This window comes from Pristiophorus japonicus, unplaced genomic scaffold, assembly GCF_044704955.1.
Source record: "Pristiophorus japonicus isolate sPriJap1 unplaced genomic scaffold, sPriJap1.hap1 HAP1_SCAFFOLD_190, whole genome shotgun sequence".
NCBI lineage: Eukaryota > Metazoa > Chordata > Chondrichthyes > Pristiophoridae > Pristiophorus > Pristiophorus japonicus.
The window spans coordinates 109,579-116,376 of NW_027251590.1; the positions used below are offsets into that span (position 1 = coordinate 109,579).

Consider the following 6,798-nt stretch of genomic DNA (forward strand, 5'->3'; position numbering starts at 1 on the left):
CCCCTTTTCCAAATTAATTCTTGGGCGCGTTTAATTGTTTCTAAATGACTTGAACCCCCTAATGGCCATATGTCTGAACCTAATTTCTGATTCAAACCTCCCGACAATTGTCTGAGTTGCTCGTTTTTATCTGGGTGTTTATTACCCATGATAAAACGTATCTTAACCTAGGTATTCAACGTTTTGACGGACTCATTAAGTGAGACAATTTCAAATCAGTTATCTTTTAACCCACCACCGTGGTGGGCACCCACAACTTCCTTTTCTCTTTATTCCTTTTCTCTCTATTCCTTTTCTCTCTATTCCTTTTCTCTCTATTCCTTTTCTCTCTATTCCTTACTGTTTTAACGTTTGACGGATTACTTGTGGTAGACAATTTCCAGATCAACCTGCACCTTTGTCATTTTAACGGACCACCATGGTGGACAATTCCAAATCTAGCTTTTCCTGGGGTAATCTGACAAGTGACCACGGGCGATCCCGTCAACAATTAATTGAACAGTGGTGAAAGATCCGCGACCAGAACTTACGACAGGAGGAAGACAAAGTGGCAATTTAACTAAATATACTCACTTTGGGGCCCATTTCCTCTGCCGCGTCCTGTCTGCAGGATATCAATGATTCAGCCACTTCCAATGGAGAGTTTTTGGGATCCCACTTCTGACACCAAATGTTAAGTCCTAGTTCGGGTGGTCAGCTGCATTCGACAACAATCGAGTCAGAAACCTTCAATCTTTACGTCTTTATTGAAGCAGCTTCGGACCTGTTACCAAACTGCCAGCACAGAGTCTACAGATTCCGGGGCAGGCAGACAAAAGGTCTGCCTATCCTCACAGACGCATCCCTTTTATTCTTACAAACCGAAGGAGGTATGGCCTGTTTCATCAATCACAGTGTGTTACTGGGGCTTCATGAATTGACAGCCTGTTTATCTTTAGAACACTTTATGCTTTTACGAGCGGAATAGCCCAGCTTAATCACACAAAGCAAATGTGTTCCTTATCAAGTCATGGCCATAAACCCTTGTTTATCAGTGATGGTCACACAAGCTACTTTGTCCACTACTTTCTCACAGGAAACCAATTCTGTCTTTTCTTATTTTCTTATTGATTCGTAGAACCATTTTATTAACCCTTTCATGATTCTTCCACCTACATTCACACCGTGAGGATGCTCTCCTTCGGTTTCAACTGGTTACGAATTAGTTCAGTCAGCTCCTCGTATGACTTGTCCCTGGTGCTCCCGGGTGCCAGCAAATCTCTGACGAGACAATAAACCTCATCGCCACAACTGAAGAACAATATCGCCTTACGCTTCTCTCTCAGTGCGTTCATGTCCTCCGTCAGATCGTTTGCTGTGAAGTAGTACTCGAGCCTTTCCGTAAAGGCCTCCCAATCATTGCCCACGGTAAAATCCTTTAGCGAGCCCAGAGTAGCCATGGTTGCGTGGAATTCATCCGCTTCCTTGTCGCCAATGTGATGTATGTAGCACACAAATCACTGACTCCGCACGGTCTGGTGTAAATCTAACTGCTGTGACCTTGGTCCTTTATTTTTCAGCTCCAGAGTGACTCTCAGGTGTGGTGGTCAGCCTTATATAGCACCTGTTGCAGGTACTATCAGGGTTTCCCACCGCAGCGCCCTCTGTGGTGTGGCATAGTACTTACAATACATTTAAGGTGCTGGGACAATACACACATCATTACATAACAAGGGGTACTGAAGGAATGATCAGCCATGATCTTATTGAATGGTGCTGCAGGCTCGAAGGGCCGAATGGCCTACACCTGCTCCTATTTTCTATGTTTCTATCCGCCTTATAATAAAGGCCAGCATTCCATTTGCCTTCCTGATTACTTGCTGTACCTGCATGCTAACTTTTTGACTTTTATGTACAAGATCCCCCAGATCCCTCTGTACTACAGCATTTTGTAATTGTCTCCATTTTAATAATAATTTGCATTTTTATTTTTCCTACCATTGTCGATAACCTGACATTTTACCACATTATAGTCCTTCTGCCAGATTTCTGCCCACTCACTGAGCCTATCTCTATCCCTTTGTAGATTCTTTACGTCCTCCTCACAGATTGCTTTCCCACCTATCTTTGTATCATCAGCAAATTTGGCTGCTTTACACTCGGTCCCTTCATTCAAGTCATTAATATAAATAGTTAATAGTTGAGGCCCCAGCACTGATCCCTGCGGCACCCCACTAGTTGCAACTTACCAACCTGAAAATTACCCATTTGTCTGACTGTTTTCTGTTAGTTTGCCAATTCTCTCTCCTTACTGATATATTACCCACATCCCGTGAGCTTTTAGCTTGTGCAGTAATCTTTTGTGTGGCACCTCATCAAATGTTTTCTGGAAATCCAAATATACGACATTAACTGGTTCTCCTTTATCCACTCTGCTCATTACATCCTCAAACAACTCCAGCAAATTTGCCAAACATGATTTCCCTTTCAGAAAACCATGCTGACTCTGCCTGACTGCAATATGATTTTCTAAATGTCCTGCTACTACTTCCTTAATGATTTACTCCAGTATTTTCCCAATGACAGATGGTAGGCTCACTGGTCTATAGTTTCCTGCTCTCTGTCTCCCTCCTTTCTTCAATAGGGGTGTGACATTTGCGGTTTTCCAGTCTGCTGGGACCTCTCCAGAATTCAGGGAATTTTGGTAGATTACAACCAATGCATCCACTATCTCAGCAGCCACTTCTTTTAAGACCCTAGGATGCATGTCATCAGGTCCGGGGGACTTGTCCACCTTTAGTCCCATTAGTTTGATTAGTACTTTATCTCCAGTGATAGTGACTGTTTTAAGTGAACCCTCTGCAATAGCTCCTTGATTATCAACTGTTGGGATGTTTTTAGTGTCCTCTACCGTGAAGACCGACACAAAATATTTGTTCAAATCTCTGCCATTTCCGTGTTTCCCATTATTAATTCTCCAGTCTCATCTTCTCAGGGACCAATGTTTATTTTAGCAACTCGTTTCCTTTTTATATACCTGCAGAAACTCTTACTGTCTGTTTTTATATTTCTTGCTAATTTGCTCTCATCTGCTATCTTCCCTGTCTTTATCATTTTTTTTAGTCGTCCTTTGCTGGTTTCTGAAAATTTCCCAATCCTCTGGCCTTCCACTGTCCTTCGGAACGTTATATGCCTTTTTCAATTTGATACCATCCTTTACTTCCATGACGACACTTGTTGTACACATGGTTGACCAGACCACGAGAAGTGTGGTTGTTCCACAACGAGAGGTTTCCTCTATTTAAACAGAAACAACTACAGTGTAATTTCCTGAAATAATTCCCACTGTCCGACCTGAATGAATCCATGTCACTACCAAACGTTGCGATGTTCGCTCCACTCCACAGGATTCCATCTGTTTAAAGCCACAACACAAAGGACCCATTTCCTCCTGGAGTTTGAGAGAAATCGGCTTTAACAATGGGGCAGAGTTCCAGCCAATGAGGGAGATCCGAGCTCAGCCACGTCCACTGGGGGGCCGCAAGTCCCACCCCTCGCAAACTCCGATTGGCTGGAGGACCAACCGCCAGCCCGGCCCTCCAGCCCCGCCCCCACTCTCCCTATTGGTTAGGAGCTGCCGTCAATCAGCTGGGCAGGGTGAGCTGAGCATGCGCGATGGGTGAGGCAGTGGGTGAGAGGTGGGCAGAGGGAGGGAGCAGATTAATAAAGGACACGCTTATTTATACAGCAAAAATGGCCGCCGTGTTCCACCCTTTGTTATGATTGGTCCCCTTGGAGGATAAGCCACATGCTGAAGTTTCACTGGAACGTGTAACTGGAACCGCCCATCCCAAGGTCTCACTGACTTTGCAAATTGTAACTCGATCCACTTTCACTTCCTGAAGTGACAGAGGACAGAGCCCCCCAGAAGACAGCAAGGGCCAGCCAAAGTGCCGTACCCCAGTCCCAGTGCTTCCTCCCCCAGCCAAAGTGCCTTACCCCAGTCCCAGTGCATGCCTCCCCCAGCCGAAGTGCCTTACCCCAGTCCCAGTACATGCCTCACCCAGCTAAAGTGCCTTACCGCAGTCCCAGTGCTTCCAGTCCCAGTGCTTCCTCCCCCAGTCGAAGTGCCTTACCCCAGTCCCAGTACATTCCTCCCCCAGTCGAAGTGCCTTACCCCAGTCCCAGTGCATGCCTCCCCCAGTCAAAGTGCCTTACCCCAGTCCCAGTACATTCCTCCCCCAGCCGAAGTGCCTTACCCCAGTCCCAGTGCATGCCTCCCCCAGTCGAAGTGCCTTACCCCAGTCCCAGTGCTTCCTCCCCCAGCCGAAGTGCCTTACCCCAGTCCCAGTGCATGCCTCCCCCAGTCGAAGTGCCTTACCTCAGTCCCAGTGCTTCCTCCCCCAGCCGAAGTGCCTTACCTCAGTCCCAGTGCATGCCTCCCCCAGTTGAAGTGCCTTACCCCAGTCCCAGTGCATGCCTCCCCCAGTCGAAGTGCCTTACCCCAGTCCCAGTACATTCCTCCCCCAGTCCTATTTCTCGGCACCACCTGCATGGAATGATTTAGGCCGGGAGGGGGAGGGGGCTTGACAAGGGGCGGGGCTTGTCACCTGTCAGTCAGAAAAGTGCAGAACAAATAGTTCCATGGTTTAATAAACCCCGGGGGGACACGGCTTCACACAGCCCGAGTACGGGCCAGGCCCGAGAGACAACACTCCACACCATCCGCTTCACACACACCTGGGCTCAGCCCCAGGCCCCCAATCACAGCCCGCAGGCCCTATGTTTGTCCCCCGGTTCCAGACCCGGTCAGTCATATAGAGTATGCCATATAGCCCCTCGAGCCTGCTCCGCCATTTAACACGATCATGGCTGATCCGATCCTGGACTCAGCTCCACTTCCCTAGCCCCTTATTCCCTTATCGGTCAAAAATCTGTCTATCACTGTCTTAAATTTATTCAATGACCCAGCCTCCACAGCTCTCTGAGGCAGCGAATTCCACAGATTTACAACACTCCAAGAGAAGAAATTCCTCCTCATCTCAGTTTTAAGTGGACGGCCCCTTATTCGAAGATTATGCCCCTAGTTCTACACTTTAAAAAAAAGCTTGGAACTAATGATTTGGAATCATGTGTTACCTTCCACGACAGATTGCTCAAGACGGAAGATAAAGAACTTGCTTCAAACACATTGCAGATACCTTTTGTATTGTTTAATCACAAAGGTTTTTGTGAAAATAATATTGACGAGCTAAATAGATAGTAGTTGCTGCTCAAGTATTCGGGAAGGGAAATGTAATTGATATAACCTAAGTTTGAGCTGTGGAGGGAAGACCTCTCACAGAGCGCTGCTATTTTTCCTTTTGTGTTTTTTCTTACAGAAGCAAGATGAGGAGAGGATGCAGGATGAAATATCGCAGCCAGCAAGGTCCAGGTGATCGAGGGAAGGCCAGTGTGCCTGGAATGCTGGGGAAGCATCGCTGACCTACATTGTTCCCGGTTAAGCAACGCCTCGATTTCAAAATTTTCATTCATTGTTTTCAGATCCCTCCATGGCCTCTCCCCTCCCTATCTCTGTAATCTCCTCCAGTCCCACAACCCCTGAGAGATCTGCTCTCCTCTAATTCTGCCTTCTTGAGCATCCCTGATGATAATCGCTCAACCTTCTGTTGCCGAGGCCCCAAGCTCTGAAACTCACTCCCTAAACCTCATTCCTCCTTTAAACCTAAACGCTCCTTAAAACCTATGTCTTTGACCAAGCTTTTGGTCACCTGTCCCAATATCTACTCATGTGGTTTGGTGTCAAGTTTTTATCTTATAATACTTTGTGAAATTCCTTGGGACATTTTACACATTAAAGGCGTTAGATAAATACAAGTTTTTGTTGCTGATTCCCTTGATTTGACCTTTCAGGGTATTACATAGAATGTACAGCACAGAAACAGGCCATTCGGCCCAACTGGTCCATGTCTGGGTTTAAACTCCACACGCCCCTCCTCCCACCCTATCAACATATCCCCCTATTCCTCTACAGTGAGGAGTTCCACAGTCACTGGTTGCCTTCTAGTGCCGGTCCAAAGGGTCACGTGTGAGGGTATGCAGTGATTGTTGGCAGCCTATTCAACCGTGGAGGCATCACAGTCCAAAAAACGCCCCCTTTGCAGACTTGGCCGTTGCTGTTGGGGTGAGTGTACAGTGATCAGTAGCAGGAGCCCAGGGCACTGAGGCTAACTGCAGTCTCCACAACTGCAGCCGAGGCTGGAATCAGCTGACAGCCCCCTCAGTGAGCAGCTGGAATATACAACCTCTCCTGGTCTGCACTGGGGAGCAAGGGAGGTCAAGGGTCAGCACAGTGTCATCAACCTTGACCCCCAGCCTCCCTCACTCAGGAGAACCAAGTTGTGTTGACATCCTGACGTCAGCACGTTCCAGCGCGTGTCACCCTCGGCCGCCCGCCCTTGGTTCCTGTGATCTCACTCCCCATTGGTCGGAAGCTCCTGTCAATCAGGCCATGGGCCAGGGTCACGTGTCCCTCGAGCGCGTGCCGCCCAACGGCCGGAGGTGGAGAGAAGATTCCGGAGCGGGGGAGGAGGAGGAAGTGGCGGCGGGGTGCAGGGGAGCCCTGGAACCGGCCGGGAGGCTTTCTAAACACCCGGGGTAGGCCTCAGGCCCCGAACAAGAACCTGCGGCTCCGGCGTTTGCCCCGAGAGGGCCCCCGCGGGGCTTTCTCCCGGTGACAGGCCCCCAGCAACGGCGCCATCTTGGGGCAGGATCTGCTGAGGGGCGATGAGGTCACGGGGCTGCAGGGCGCTGATTGGT

General features: G+C 48.5%; 1 long non-coding RNA gene across 1 annotated transcript in view; it reads left to right on the forward strand.

Moving 5' to 3' along the window:
- LOC139243875 (uncharacterized) overlaps positions 1-5,671 on the forward strand; it is a 31,610-nt gene extending 25,939 nt beyond the window's left edge. The window contains exon 3 of the long non-coding RNA XR_011589739.1: positions 5,361-5,671. This is a non-coding gene — a long non-coding RNA (uncharacterized lncRNA). The remainder of the gene's footprint in view (positions 1-5,360) is intronic.
- The last annotated feature ends 1,127 nt before the right edge of the window (positions 5,672-6,798 follow it).